At 37.0% G+C, this 16,281-nt stretch overlaps 1 long non-coding RNA gene across 1 annotated transcript; it reads right to left on the bottom strand.

Annotated features, from left to right (window-relative positions):
- Positions 1 to 2,145: 2,145 nt before the first annotated feature.
- Positions 2,146 to 4,022, bottom strand: LOC136351484 (uncharacterized). Its single transcript, XR_010734675.1, has 3 exons — positions 3,798 to 4,022; positions 2,972 to 3,016; positions 2,146 to 2,379 (listed from the first exon to the last, which is right to left on the bottom strand). It is a non-coding gene; the product is annotated as an uncharacterized lncRNA (long non-coding RNA).
- Positions 4,023 to 16,281: the final 12,259 nt, after the last annotated feature.

Raw genomic sequence — 16,281 nt, 5'->3', positions numbered from 1 at the left:
AGGGAGGAAGGGAGAGAAGCACGGACAGAGGGAGGAAGGGAGAGAAGCACAAACAGACGCGGGAGAGGCCACCCGTTGATCGGCCGCTCGCCTCCCACCGAGCGCCGCCACGGGGAGTCCACCGGCGCACGCCGTCGTGGGGAGTCCGTACCCCTCGATACGACCGCACATCGACCGGCTGCCCCTGAGCCCCTCGACTCAGCTGCTCGCAGTCCTCCGCGCCACCGTGGGAAGGCCGCCTATTGAGCGGCCACCCCTAAGCCCCTCGACGCGGCCACTCGCCGTTCTTCACACGCCACCATAGGGAGGCCGCCCGCCGTCCTCCGCGCGCCACCGTCGGGAGGCTGCCCGACGACCGGCCGCCCCTGAGCCCCTCGACACGGCCACTCGCCATCCTTCGTGCACCACCGTGGGGAGGTCGCCCGTTGAATGGCCACCCATGAGCCCCTCGACGTGGCTGCTCGTCATCCTCCGCACGCCGCCGTGGAGAGGCCACCCACCGTCCTCCACGCGCCATCCGCCGACCGGCCGCCCGCCATCCTCCGCGCGCCACCGTTGGGAGGATGCGCCGTGTCACTAGATCCAGATCCAGAAGAAAAGAGAAGATAATGGGGGAGAGAAAAGGACACGGGAGAGAAAAGGATGGGAGAGAGACGAAAGAAGATGGGAGAAGAGACTAGAAGCGATGCACACTTATTTTCGTCGGTGGCGCAGATATTTTCGTCGGTGGCGCCACATTCAATCGGCTCGGCTCGTTTTATAGGTGTCTGTTCTATTAAAAAACCAGCACCTATACTATAGGTGTCAGTTTTTCCTTTAGAACCGACACCTACAATATAAGTATAGGTGTCGGTTCTATTAAAAAACCGGCACCTATATCGTATTGGTACCGGTTTTTCTTTAGAACCGACACCTATTGTCCTTAAAGGTGTTGGTTTTATATCTTTTTCATCACCTGGATATGGGAAAAGGCCTGAACCGGCACCTATAAGGCTGGTCTATACAAGGTTTTTTTAGTGGTGAGTCAAGTATACAGTTTTCGAATTTCTTTTCACTACATTAACGACATAGTAAAAAAATGTGGAGGGTGAGAGATAAAGACTTATTCTCTCCCATACGCGTTGAAAGAATGTGAGACTTAATTAAACCTTGAGGAGATATGAGTGAGTTCATAACTATCATATGTTGATTATGTCCATGAGAGTTGTCAAGGTTGTAGATAGGGATCGGCTAATGTTAAATTCCAGCCATCATATGTTGATTATGGCATTCATGCCAAATGTTGTTGAATTACATTGAAATGAGATGTTCGGTCTTATACCCCATGAGGTGATGAGGGCAAAGGGAAAATCCAACGAAGAGTTCCCTACGAATAAAAGAAAAACTAAAACAACGTGATCTATGATAGCACAAAGGAAATTAAGAATTTAATTCTTCCTATAAATAACTTTGATATCATATTAATTCTACCTTTTAATTCAAACATCCCTCTTATTCAATATAGCTAAAAAAACTCTCATAAACCCATCGTTTCATCAGCAGCGCTCAACTTAGTGTCGACTCTAGCAAGGATAAGTCCTCAGTACTAGTTTCCTATTTTCTGTAGCTAGCATCAAGGTTAAAATTGGTGCCACTAACCTCTTACACCTCAATACCTGCTACCATTATTATCCTTGAAAAACATATCAAAAACTTATTTTCGCTACGTTAGACCGTTTGTAGGCTTAACTTGCTAGTTTATTCGCGTCAGTTCACCAAGCTCATTTGACCTTTTACCTTTAGTAAAGCATGAAGCCGTGTACCCATTGTATATGTCCTTACGACTTCAAATAGTTATATGTATTTCTAGCAAACAGTCTCATAGGTCTAGTCACCGTGGAGTACATACTTACCTCTCTTGAAGTTATGTGGGTTTGATTCCATATGGTTGAAAAAACAAATCTGATATGGGCCATTTTTCAGAAGATTGTTGAGTGGGTTCTTCCTATAGCGTGAATATATATGCTTATACGATGAGCTTAAGATCACTTTGTGTAACGCCCCAGGTAGCCACGTACCTGGAGTGCCACACTAAAATACACTCAAAACCACTAACTCCCAAAATTATTAGAAATTTCGGCAGAGTCTCCCCTGTAAATATGGACATTCACGACAAACAGTTATAAATTGAACTAATAATAATATCATTCCTACAGTGCGATCCATCCTTATAATCCATGGGGAAGAAACTATTAGAAATCTAAAAGATTATTACAAGACCGAATCATGATATAGTTTAAGTATCATTATGGACCTAGGCAATATAGTTTGATAGTGTGCAGATAAATGTGTATATAAAGGTGCTACTTCCCGCCCATGCATGTCGGTCTCAATACGTACCTAAAACCAAATAAAATACAAGAGTGAGTATAAAAATACTCAGCAAGTACAATATGGAACTAGAAAATACATATATACATCATTGACAATAAAGCATGAACATAAGGCTTTCTTTCTTTGATAGGAAACACATTTCCAAACACCAAGTTAAAGAAGATAGTAGTTCCCATCCCGTGCAGGCATGAATTGTAATAGTAGTTTCCATCCCGGACAATAGTGAATATATCCTAGCATTTGCCGGCAAAGCCGAGTAAGCGTGATCAGCGCTTACCCACAGAAACTTGAATAAAGAACCAAATTGCACTCCCATGACTACGCATGGTACTTGAATAATTGAAACCGGAATCAAAGAACCAAATTGAAACCATATTGCACATCCATGACAAGCAGGGAACTTGAATTATTTAAGCAGAACCAGAATCCAGAATATTAAAACAAGAATAACATCGTACACATAAGATCAACTTGAAATCTAAATGGCGTGAACAATAATATGAACATAAGCAGTTACTTATCACGTAGAAATATATCAGAAATAAATAGATAGAGTAAACAATCCATGAATCACACAATTAGTTCGTCATGCACTTGCCTCCAACGAAGGATTGGTATCATGCACGATCTGATGGACCACCACCTAATTATAAACAAAACCTCAGAAAACACATTCAAACATGCATATAAAACAATGAAAAAGGTGAACCTACTGCCCCATCCCATCAAAACTCAATAACAAGGAACACCGCTTGGACTATACACAAGACTACTGCTTCAAACCTTTATATCTTGAAATATGAAAAGGCTATGAGTGAAAATAAATACATTTTGGAAATCTACAGAACAAGGCCTACAACTCTTATGTGGAAATCGTATTTTTATTCTGCCATTTAAATGGTCTAATTTGCGCTTGAAAGCAGGCTTCAGAATCTGTCCAGAATTTCAGATTCCGCACTAAAACAACTATAACTAGAGTTCTACTCGCCCAATCAGGGTGTACTTTACCAATATGGAAAGCTAAGAAAAACCTCTACAACTTTGTCTATAGGTGACCTGGCTGATTGTACTGTTTAACCCGTCCAAAAACAGTTCAATCTACTACTATCCAGATTATGACATAAAAACAACAGTCATACTAAAAAAAATTATATCTCCTAAACCACTTGAGATAAAATCGCGCCCTTTGGTTAGAAGATAGATCCAAACATTATCTACAACTTCCTAGTTATACACGTTTGCAGAAAATAACATTTAGAGCCCCAAAATATCAAAAAACTGAAGCACTGTAAATCTGCCCACATGCAGAACTGCAACAAACCGAACCGCAACTACCCAAACTCCTTCTCTAGCCTTCCCTGACCACGAATTAAAGCACTAAAGCCATGCTAGAACAACTGATACAACAAAAGAATAAGCCTCACCTAGGGTTTCTTTAGAGAACTTGTAAGGAGACAATAGGGGAGACTCCGATCTAACCCCTCCTTTTACTTCTCTCCTCCTCCTCGTTTCGTTTTTCTACTTTGCTTCTTGATCCAAGCTATGAAGGCGGAGATATAGAGAGAGCAATTTGCTGTAGAAGGGAGAGATGCGAACACAGCAGAAGGGAAGGAAGGAGGTGCCGGCCAGGGAGAGGGGTGGCGGCACTATGAGGGGAAGTGGGATTCGGTTCCCCTCTCTCTAGGTTTTAGGGGAGAACTAATGGGCTGGGTTTATGGGCCTTCTCATGTTGGCCCACTTCTAAAGATATTTTTTTTATTTATTTCGGTTAACATCTTTATTTTAACAAATCAATCCAAACTAAAACAACCTAAATATCTTTTAATATTTTAATATACGGGGTATTACACTTTGCTTTGCATGTGCATTCAGAGCATCTAGACAGGACACAGGCAAGTATGAGTATGCTTCCATCCAGTGGCACAAATCCACTATACCACCCACTAGCTCTCTCTCCAGTCAAGCCCTAGCTAGTTGATCTTAACCACAACCATACATCTTATGAAGCCGGTCCTACATACTTTGCGGTGTAGATAAATTAAAGATGAAAGCATGCCTAAGAACGAATATGCAAAACAAATAATAGCAAAACCTGAGCAATTTACTGCGAGCCATTCTTTTTACGATTACATAGTAGATGGACATGCACACAACCATGTGTACCTCCTTACAACACGGTCAAAGAGAAGTCGACAACAAATATTTAAGCTTACCAAATTTCTATTGAAACACACCTAATAAATGCGAGTAATATTTATGATCACTGGAATTTACCTATACTGTAACTCCACTACCACACATTTAATTTGGTTCTTGGTTCTTCAATTTTGCCAAAAATGCATTGGCAATATTTCCTGCAGAACTATAACTAGTTACCTCCGATCCTCCTTATGTCGTATAAAACTTTCCGGAGATATTAGAATCTGATCACTAGCGTGGCTCCCCGGCATAGATGAGCTAGACCATCATCACTTGTGGCCTACCGGCTTTCACATCACAACTTGCGAAATCTTGCTTGGTCTGAAAGCCATCACGGCGACAAAATCGACAATGACCTCTTTGGGCTGCATCTATGGAAAAACACATGCAATATTAAAGGGTGATCAGGTAAAGCACTATACCACACCCTTAATTATTGTACTAATGTTTGTCAATCAATCTAGTCACTTGTCTGTCTGCCCATTGTTGGCCATTTGAAGATCAGACAAGGAAGAGCAGAGAGAGAAGACGGTACAGATTAGCATGGGAAGAATATATATGGGTCTGTGTCACGATCTGCCTAGCTTTTAATTTTGCTTTGAGGGTTGTGGAGAAAACCAACGAGTTCACATTTATTTATTTGTTTGTTTGGTTCAATTTGCATCTTCTTTTTCTTGTGTGTATATGATGCTGGAGTAGCTTTACTAATTAGTCTTTTGCAAAAGTGTCTTGGTTAGATTAGCTATCACATGCATGCATGCACTTTGGTGAGACAACTTCGATTTGTTTGGCTTTGCTTATAGGTGCAGATGCTAGCTGCAACTCCGTTTACAGGATGTATGCACTGTTTGGCCTGAAATAACATTTTTTTTCCTTAGCGAGAACCGAGTCTTCTTTTTATATGTTCCTAATTAATAGAGAATTTCTTATTTGCCACTCAAAATTCACGAGTTTCCTTATATTCCATCGAAAAGTTGCTAATCCTTTATATGCCACTGCTTGATGTTTTTCTTCCCCTATATGCCATCCACATCATCATCTTGTGTAATAGGGATGCAAAAGTATAATATTACTATTTTAATACCTTGAGAGGATGTCCACTTATTTCTTTCCATGTTATCCAAATAATTATAAAAAATAAAAATTTTAATAAGATAGAATAACGTGTGATATATCATTGCATATTAATACCTTGAAAGGATGTCCACTTATTTCTTTCCATGTTATGCAAATAATTATAAAAAATAAAAATTTTAATAAGATAGAATAATGTGTGATGCATCATTCCACAAATATGCAAGTTTAAATTTCACTTTTACAAGTTTTCTTTTCTAAAAAAAATCACATTTGTCTATGAGCAGATGTATACTAATTTCAATTAAATTTGTTATTTTTATTACAATTTGTGAAGATCAAATTTGAATTTAAATTTTTGTACCGATATATAAAATATTAATCTATCTTGTTATTTATTTTTTAAAAATTCATAACTATTTTAATGACGGTAAGAACAAGGGGACATCCTCTGGATGGATTAGCAAAAATGATAAATCAACTGCAAGGTGGAACCATCATGCGTAAGTGTGTGTATGTTGATGATAGCTGAACAGAAGCAATGGAAGAACACACGAGGGTAGTTTTGTCATTTTATTGAAAAAACTGACAAAAGTGATTGTATGATGTTATTGTTAAAAAAAATTAAAAAAATTGTTAAAAAAATTGTTCATCAAAAGGTAAAACATATTATAGGATGTTATTGTTGGTTATGTCTAGTTTTGTAGTTGTTGATTAGTGATTTACTAGGATTAGGATGTACCTAGACCCTTCTTTATTATGAATCAGTCGTGCTTTCAGATAAGCTAGCGACTTTTTTTTTTGGCATCAACCTTAAGGCGAGAAACATTTTTTTCTCTTATTAATTCGGTTTCCCTGGTCTTATCTTCCCGATATCGACCTTCTCACTTTATGGAGTGTGTGTATATTTTTTGCAATATAAACTTCTGACTAAAATTCTTCTAACCGTTACGTACGGCCATGACATCAATCGTCCAACCAAAGAACGCTGTTAATTGATTGGCACTCCTATATGAAATCACATGATAAATAGTGCATGTCATATTTTTGAATAAAAAAACGTCCGTCATAATTTAATATCTATATATATGTTGATCTAGAAACAAATGCCATTTTCCTATAGTACATATAAGTCCATTATTATTAGGGAGTAATTAAGCACAATACATATATATGACTTGATCGTACAAGATGGACAGAACACAATTTGGATAGATTGATATATTATTGCTTGCAAAAACAAATGATTATATGTATCATGATGTACTGGCAACTGATTGCCATATGCATCGGTCTCTTTGAGGCACTTAGCTTGGAAAAAGCTCCTCTTTCCGATCAAAATTTAATGGAGCCACGATAAGATCGATCGTGGAAATTAATTAGCTTGCTACCTGTCTGCAAATTAATTAAGAGCTACTTCATCTCAATCCACCACACTGTTCTTTAATTAGTTAATGCTCCACTAATTATCGAGTGATTAAATGAAGGCCCCATTGTACAAGGAAGATGACACTTTTTCTTCGTCAATCTCCCACTACCTGTGCATGCAGACTGCAGATCAACACTCTCTTGTAAGTTCTAAAAAGAAAAAAGAAACTATCTTGTAGTGCGCCGGACACCACCTTGGGGGTATGGTCCGGATGCCTGTCATATTGCCTCAAGATTCGTGATAAATAAAAATAAATATTTAAGTGTATATAATAAGTTTATTTTTAGTTGTTTCTAAAAAAATACATTTTAATTAAAGGTGTAATATGTGTGTTCGTATATATCTTCTATATAGGGAGAAAATGTGGTTCAAATACAACATTGCATATATGTTCGAGGAATCGCAGTGAATTTGTTTGGATAAACATGTGTGTAATATATATATTAGGTTGTTTGAATACCTAGAGATCTTTAATTTGGTTTGAATTTCCTTGTAAAAGGAGGTAATGGCTGGCTGGAGAACCACCTTGAAATAATCTTTGCTTACTGTTTTCTTCCACATCTCCTTAAATGTTCCTAATTATCAATCCAAACGGAACAAGGTTTTATTGAAAACACTCATTCTATTGTTCGTCTATTTGCTAATTTATTATCTGATCCCTACTATAGAAATTCTTTCCATGTTGTCAAAACTCATTTTCCCATACGGTTGGGTTGCACGTCTACTCGGAGATGCTTGCAAAAATTGATATTTTTGCTTGCGGGTGGCACACCCGCATGCAAAACTCAATTTTTTGCGGCCGGTCAGTAATGCTACCCACCCAAAAAAGAAAAATCACAAAAAAAATAAAAATCCCCAAAACCAAAACCTAGTCGTTATGGCCGCAGTGAGTTCGCTGCAGCAATCAACGCCCCTCCCGGAGCAGGGGGCGACGGATCTGCCCCTATATACCAGAGTCGGGGATGGTGGAAACCCTAGCTCCCCAAGAGAACGTTATCATCACAGCTGCCACCGACATTGTCGTAGCTCCCATGCCAGATCCGCCATCGCTGAGGTCATCCACGCCGCCAGATCCATCCTGTCATTGTGGTCCCAGCGCCGGATCCACTGCCGCCGAGGTTCCCCATGCAGGATACGCCACTCCGCCAAGCTCTTCGCATGGAGAAGAGGAGGCCGCACGAAGGAGACGAAGAGGCAGAGGAGAGGAGGCCGACGGCGTAGATCCAGTGCGCGCGGTGACGACGAAGAGGCAGAGGAGAGGAGGCCGGCGGTGCAGACCCAAGCGCGCGGCGACAATGAAGAGGCAGAGGAGAGGAGGTGCCAGATCCAACTCTCTCGAGGTTGCCCAAGCTGGAGCCGATCCTCCCATGTCCACCGGCGTGAAGAAGGGGGACAGGGGAAGCCTTTCCGCCGCACGCTGCCTTATGGGGGTTGGTCTAGCCTCCTAGCCACGATTTACGACCTTCCCACCACTCGATCCGACTTCCCCGTCACTAGATTCAGCCTCCCCACTGCTTGATCCTGCGGCTTTCCCACAGCCGGATCAAGCCTCCCCACCTCTCCATGTTGCTCGCCTCACACGGGCTCCCCGTGCACTACGCTAGGTGGAGCCGCACCTCTGGGAGGCCTGGGCGCGGGTACATGGCTGGAACGGTACGGAGGCGGAGGCGCTCCGCTTCCGCGCACTCAACTCTGGGCGATGAGACGGTGGAGAGAGAGAGAGAGATGAGGCCTGCTGGTTGGAGAGAAGAGAAAATGGTGCGGAGTGAGTGAGGAGAGTATAAGGATGGGTGGTGCGCTAGGGTAGGGGTGGGACCGAGGATGCATTCGCCACTTTGTTGTATGCCTGCGTCTCTTTAAGAGGTCCGCTTGCCATTGTCGCAGCCGGGCCTGCTAAGGACCTACTTGCGAAAATACATTTTTGCAAGCAGCCCTTAACCCATCCCAGGAACCGATTATCACATGCAGACGCTATTACAGTCCACCTAGAAGTTGGAGGAGATCTCGTACATGAAACTCAATTCTGTAATAGTGCATTCTTGTTATATACAAATCCTTTTAGGCCAAAATATCCAATGCCACTCTATGAAAGAGACATCTCGCAAAAAAGTATATATACGCCCATCATACATACATGCCTTATAATGTTTATTTGATAAAGACATTACGGAATCCTTTAAAAAAAGACATTACGGAAATATATAGGATAACAAGCAAAAGATGGGCATCAACATGAACACAGTATGATGCTAAATTAATGTAGATCCATGCATTTGGTTTTTAATTCTAGATCAAGCATCTTTTCCAGCTAGTGTGCCATGCATCTAGTCATGTTTTTTTTTTTTGGAACAATAGCTAGCATATATGGTCATGTTTGTTGGACAGGGTCAATCATTCAAAAAAAATGAATTAACTAAGACTAACAGAAGGCTTAACAGTTAACACCACCACCTCCTGCTCCCCGGTACTGACAAACTTCACAATAAAACAAGCTAATTAAACCAGACTGAACCAAACAAAGGCTAGAGATTTCAGTATTGCTGCAGCTAGCTCTCACACGCTGGTTAATTTGCACAAGCTATATTACTTTTCTCTTATCCTTGACTAATTGAACATCTTAATTAATTCCTGCTATGACAAAAATGTGGGTGCCACGGCACATGAAGGGTCGTCAGTCACTGTATATAATTAACATCATTTGATTATGATATTTACAAATTGTTTTCTAGCTAGCTGCACTGTTCATTATATTCCTTAATTTATACAGAATCAAATGAGACAAGAACACACAATTGATATACATAGAGCTGTCAAGTTATTATCATATGGCTAGGCCTAGAACATCAAATCCATACTCAATCAGTGCATATATAGATAGATCAGTATGAAACATCATCACTCTCCCCATACCTGTCCAGCTAGTATTTGTTTCTTCTTTTCTCCTTTTATTTATGCTCCGTAGATACATTATTTATTTGTTTTCTTCTCCTTTCATTTATGCTCTGCCAGCCTATTTCTAAAGTGCCGATGGATGATGGATCATGAATAAATCTGAGTATATGACAATTAGTCAAGGGTGCAAACGGATGAATTAAATATTAGAAAGTTAAAAGGTTGATTTAAAAAAGTTATTCGAGAAATGATGACAAAGAAAATTCTTACAAAGATAATACCGTGTAGAAACTTGAAAAGCGTGCTCGCGATAACCCATCGTTAGCTCAAACGAACAATCCCTTACTTTATCTACACCTCTCCCATCCCAACATAAGTTTACTTTTATACATGAATTAGGTCAGTGTATAAAAATGTACTTATTTTCAGATGGAGGGTACGTAGTTATCTACAATGTAGCACATGTGTGGTAAATAAGAAAAATATAATAGGGTATTATAGTTACATTAATTGTGTGAGTCACAACTCATCCAAGCATCAAAATAATATACAAATGGCATGATTTTCAATAGAAGGAAATTTGTTTGTTTGTTCGTTCGTTTCTCTTTTTTTATCATCCAGCAATTTCTTTTGCAGATCTCAATGAATTGGTCTTACCTCCTAAGCATGTGCTTATGAGTTGCAGCGAATGGCAATTAAGTTGACATTGCGCTTATATAATAAACAAAGAAAATCACACGTACCGACTCACGAGGGGCTAGCTAGTGCCACTTGTCGAAATGGTACTTGGTTATATCCATGTGTGGTGTGTTGCATGCATCAATGGTCTGACAGAGACTAATTTTTCAGTTAATTTTGGCACAAGGCATTCAAAGTACAATCTAACAAAAGATTAAATGGTGGTGTCTCTTTAATCTGTGCAAGTTGTCTCAGCATATTTGCTGAACAATGAGATTGAAAGATTTATATATATATGCATCTCACATCAATTAATTCGATCCAAAAGTCAATTTTTAAGACTATATAGGCTCATGATGCTATATTATTATGTTCCAAGTGTTTTTGCAAACATACAATCCTTAATTTAATGCCCTAAAAGTCAAGTGAAAAAATAATTGTAGTAGGTACCAACTAAAACTGCAGGTGCATTTGCATGTTAATTACAATATTTTTTTTGAACAAGTTACAATATTGTATAACAGGCTAAGAACTTTGTTGGTTGATGTGTATTTTCAAGGCAGGAAAGATATTTGTCTAAGCAGCTGTACTATATTGTGCTCCTACACACGAACTAAAATATACTGCTCCATTAATTCGTCCAGATCACATCCTATTAATTTGTGGTCTCCTTGATAATATTATTTTTACGTTTGATATATTATATTGTGAAAAGAACCGTCCTTCGAACCGTTTTTTTAGGTTTTGAATAATTGAGTCGTTCATTTTCAAAAACAAGTTAAGAAATCATATATATATCTTTCAGCTTTTCAATATATTCCTGTGATTTTTAAATTAATTAAGATTAGTTAGGGCAAGATATATGCACGTTGACTAATGGTACGTGATCCCCAATTTCGAGTTTATTGCTTCACGAGATGTATGGATTTGCCACATGCATGTTTAATTTAACTGTACCTTGTGAGACGATTTTTGAAGAAATATTAATTACTAATTAAGCCGTTTTCCCATAGATCTAGATCATCGATCGACTAGATTTTTAAAAGGAAGTCAATTTGTCCCCTACGTACTGCAGCTCGTGCAGTGCAAATATAAATATTAAAAGTAGCTTTCAAGAGATGCTTTTTATTATGTAAAACATGATTAAATTACAAATTGGCCCTTTTGGACCACAATGTAAGCTGTTTAATTAATTATTAGCGATAGATTAGAGTAATAGAATGATATGTGCCTATGTGATAACTGTATCCGTCCATTCTCTGCGAACCCAGCTAGCTAGCCAAATTTTATCCATTAATTAATTTAGTCTATCATTCATCTCGCATGCTCACATATACGAGCACTACTATGTCTTAAATAATAATAATAAATTCTAGCTACGAATTTGGATACACATATGTCTAGATTCGTAGTTAGGATTAGTTTTTTTTTACGTAGAGGGTATATACATATATTTATGAATTATTTCTAGACTCAACCGCCTATATACTTGTTTATATAGACTACATAAATTATCAGATCTAGAGTCTTTCCAACTCCATGACAGCCAAAGCATACATCCAAATATATATAATGCTTCCCCAGGTGCGTGTTTATTAATTAGTACCGATCGATCATGCAAGCATGATTCAATTGTATATACTAACCGAAAGCTATCATCTCCAATGAAAAATAATGATCAAAATAATCAAAGGCAAATGGCTCACCGAAAACAGAAGTCTATCTTGTTAGGCCAGGGCTAAATTAGCTTGTAGCCACAATATATATGTACCACCCTCATGTAACACAAGGTCTATATATATATATATAAATGATAAATCAAAGTGCTGCACCATCATAATTAAACATAAGTTTTTAACGATATTTGATCTACACAACATAAATCATCCATGAAATTTGCAATTACTATTATTTTCCAACAAAATTACATTTGGCATATGTGAGGTGAATTAAATATTTTCTTGACTTACAGACGTCCATCCAGCTTTGTAGAATGCCAACACATATAAATTACAAGGTTCAGTAACAGACATGTCAATCAAATATTAAAATTATTTTTTGAGGGGATTTTAAATATTAAAATTCTGGAATAGTAATATATACATTATGAATCATTGTCATATTAATTGGGCTTTCTGCATGGATCGAAGTTAATTAACCAGGTTTTACACTCAATTGGTGGAATTCGTTCGACATAAACCCTAAACCTTAACCCTATGAGTAATTGGTATGTGATGACAGTCTTATTAATTATCACACACATAGATATTCACTTCCACACAAATGTAAAAGAAGATATTTCTTCGATAAAGTAAGTCAATCAATATGTCATATATCAGGATGTATCCGGCCAAAACTTATTACAAGGTTTCAGCTGCAACTTGCTATATATCTAATAAAGCAAAAAAAAATAGAGATTGTTATGAGAAGGCAACACTTTTAATGAAAATAAATTCAATTTGCACTAAATCCTATTACAAAAACTCCATTCATGTTATGGCATGTAAATATTTCCATGGCCCCATTTCCAAAGTTCAACAAGCCATGATGATATAATAACCAATGGTGGACCCAATAAGTTCCTGAGGAAGTCGCATGTAGAGAGATTGTGTTGTTATTTTTTAACCAAATACAATATCGTCATTACGACTTAGCCAAATTGCCCAGCAAATATAGTTATCGCACCAGTAATAATTTTGAAGATATCTGCTTTTATTTACATATTGAAATTGTCTTGTTTTATATCACTCACCTGGTGTTTTTATCAAATGTGGGATTAGAACCACTTGTCTTCAGGACAAGGGATTTCCCAAATTAGTGGTATATGTAGAGTTGGGAAACAAATTGGCGGATGTATATTTGATAAGGACGCATCCTAATTAATACTATGAATATGGACAGCTAGTGGGATGTGTCCAATCCACCCAAAATCCTTTACATTTTCGGACAGATGAAGTATATATATTAAGAAAAAATTAATGACTGCTGTACATGTTTTGACAAATGAGGTTTTATTCGATTTTGCGCTGGTCTAAGTATATGACTATTGTAATGTAGTTTGACAAACGAACTTGGAAACCAAATTCCACAGAATTAATTGATCCTATTGTGCAACAAACCAGGACAAACTAATTTGCTGAATATATATGGAAATAATTTTCCACCAAAAATTGTGTCTGCCATATTGATGTTTTGCACATGGATATGTAAAACAAATGTTATATACTACCTGCTGTTGCTTGCCGGACATGCATATGCATTGGTTGTATCATTTCTACGGCCACTATTTTGACCAATATAATTATTAATTAAGAAGTGATGATGATCGAGAGTGTAGTATCACGTGAACTCTCATGCGTACGTATTGAAACTCCAATGTTACTGCTCCCTCCAGTTGATAATACTTGTCGTTTTGGACAAAGACACGGTCTCTAAAAAACAACTTTGACCATTATTTTTCATTATAATATGTATAAAATTGTTAGCAAATATATGATCTTATTAAAGTACTTTTTAAAGACTAATCTATACACATATAGTCACCATATTTGAAAGACAAATATTTTAAAAATGATTCATAATCAAAGATTCTAAAGTTTGACTTCATCCTTGTCCAAAACGACAAGTATTATCAGCCCAGAGGGAGTATCATGTTGTACTATTAGTATTAATGTATTGTGTTGTGTACGCGTGTCATATACTCCCTCCATTCTAAATTGATCTACATGTAGTTTTTTTTAGGTTATTCCTAAATGATCTACATATTTGTGTTCATTCATTAAGTCTATTCATTATTTGTGCATTGGAGTAAATGAACATTGATGCATGCATCCATGTACACAAGTATTTATAAATTCATTCATTATGTCTATTCGTTATTTGTGCATTGGAGTAAATGAACATTGATGCATGCATCCATGCACACAAGTATTTATAACCCACATGCAATATCTTGATTTGCTATTGGCTAGAAAATAGTAGGGATGGTGCATGCATAGAGTTTGTTGCTAGAGTAAATATAGTATGAGAGAGTTATTAGTTTTTCTTGGTCTTGATGTACCTATGAAATACGTAGATCAATTTTGGAATAGAGGGAGTACTATCGGACCCATTGGAATAAGCGAAAACGGTATATTTACAAATAAAAAATAATTTATGAATAAAACTTTTATATTCATGTTATTGGCGATCTAAAAGTAAAAATAAACTCTGATGGAAAAACCCTAAAATCAACGTTAAATTTAAGTTTGAGAATTCAAATTTTGGCTGATAAGTCGTATAAGCCAAAAGATGATTTCATTCTGATATACATCCGCCTATACGCATCCTTGATAGCGCGCAATATATGTATGAGTAAATATATATGCATATATAATAGGCCAAAAATTGCAGATGAGCAGTACACTGGTAGTGGTTGGCAGGCATGCACTAGATCTGCTGAATTATTTTTCATGTAGTCGGTGAAGATCTCTGACGATATTATTTCGGTATCAAACGTAATAGAGAGATTAAACAACCCGGTGACTAGTAACTTTTAATTAATCTCGTTGCAGCCGTGTCGAGCTTTCTTGTGTAGCTATAGGCTGCAAATGAGTCCAGTACACTGTTAGTCATGCAAACTGCCAAACTCACTTTAAAAATGAGGTTAATTGCATCAATGTCACTACAAATATTCTATTTTAGATAAATACGACTACTATTCATGATATTGGCTACGTACCACTGTAATTTAGGAAAACTAGCATAGTGGCCCATGCAGATTGTGCGGCTAGCATTATTATATTTTCTCTCTTATAATAGCATATATATTTTCTCAATGTATTATTCAAATATATTAAAATGACAATATAATTTTACATGTCTTATGAGAGCGAACTTCAAATATGCCTTTAAATTTTAGTTATTTGTAACTTGTATTTCTATATGTACTCTAAATTCTACTTTAATTTTATTAGTTTTATTTTGAATTTTAAATTCTTATATGTATTCTATACTCTTCTTCTAATATTCCTTATTTTAATTCCTAATTTCTATTATTTCTGTATTTCTTTATGTTGATCTAAACTTATCTTTCAATATTTTTTTTAATTCTGAATTTTAATTATTTTTAAATTCTATTTCTATATTGACTCTATATTCTCCATCCAATATATTTTTAATTTTGAATTTTTTTTATTTCTAATTGTATTTTTATATGAACTCTAACCTCTACATTTAATTTTTTTTATTTTTTAATTCCGAATTTCCATTAGTTCTATTGTATAACGATATAGACTCTAGTCTTACCTTCCTATATTCCATACTTTTAATTCCGAATTTCAGCTATTATTAAATTGTATTCCTATATGAACTCTATTTTTTCTTTTTCTCCGATTAATGTGATAAATTCTAGGCCATGAAAGCGAACGTGGAGGCTTCTTTTTCTATTCCTTTAATAATATAATAGATTGGAACCATACCACTCTAGCTCGGATTAATATAATTCACCAAATTATTATCTCAGATTGTTTGCTTCTTGCCTCTTTAAAAATACGTTTTCACCAAAAACTTTCTTTGAAAATACGTTTTCTCAAAAAAACTTTCTTCAACTGCATTGATTACAATACATGTTCTACGTTATTTGTAAATTTATTTTT

This window comes from Oryza sativa, chromosome 8 (assembly GCF_034140825.1).
Source record: "Oryza sativa Japonica Group chromosome 8, ASM3414082v1".
NCBI classification, from domain to species: Eukaryota; Viridiplantae; Streptophyta; class Magnoliopsida; order Poales; family Poaceae; genus Oryza; species Oryza sativa.
Note: the sequence above shows the minus strand (reverse complement) of the source record. Positions and strands in the feature narration are given on the sequence as shown.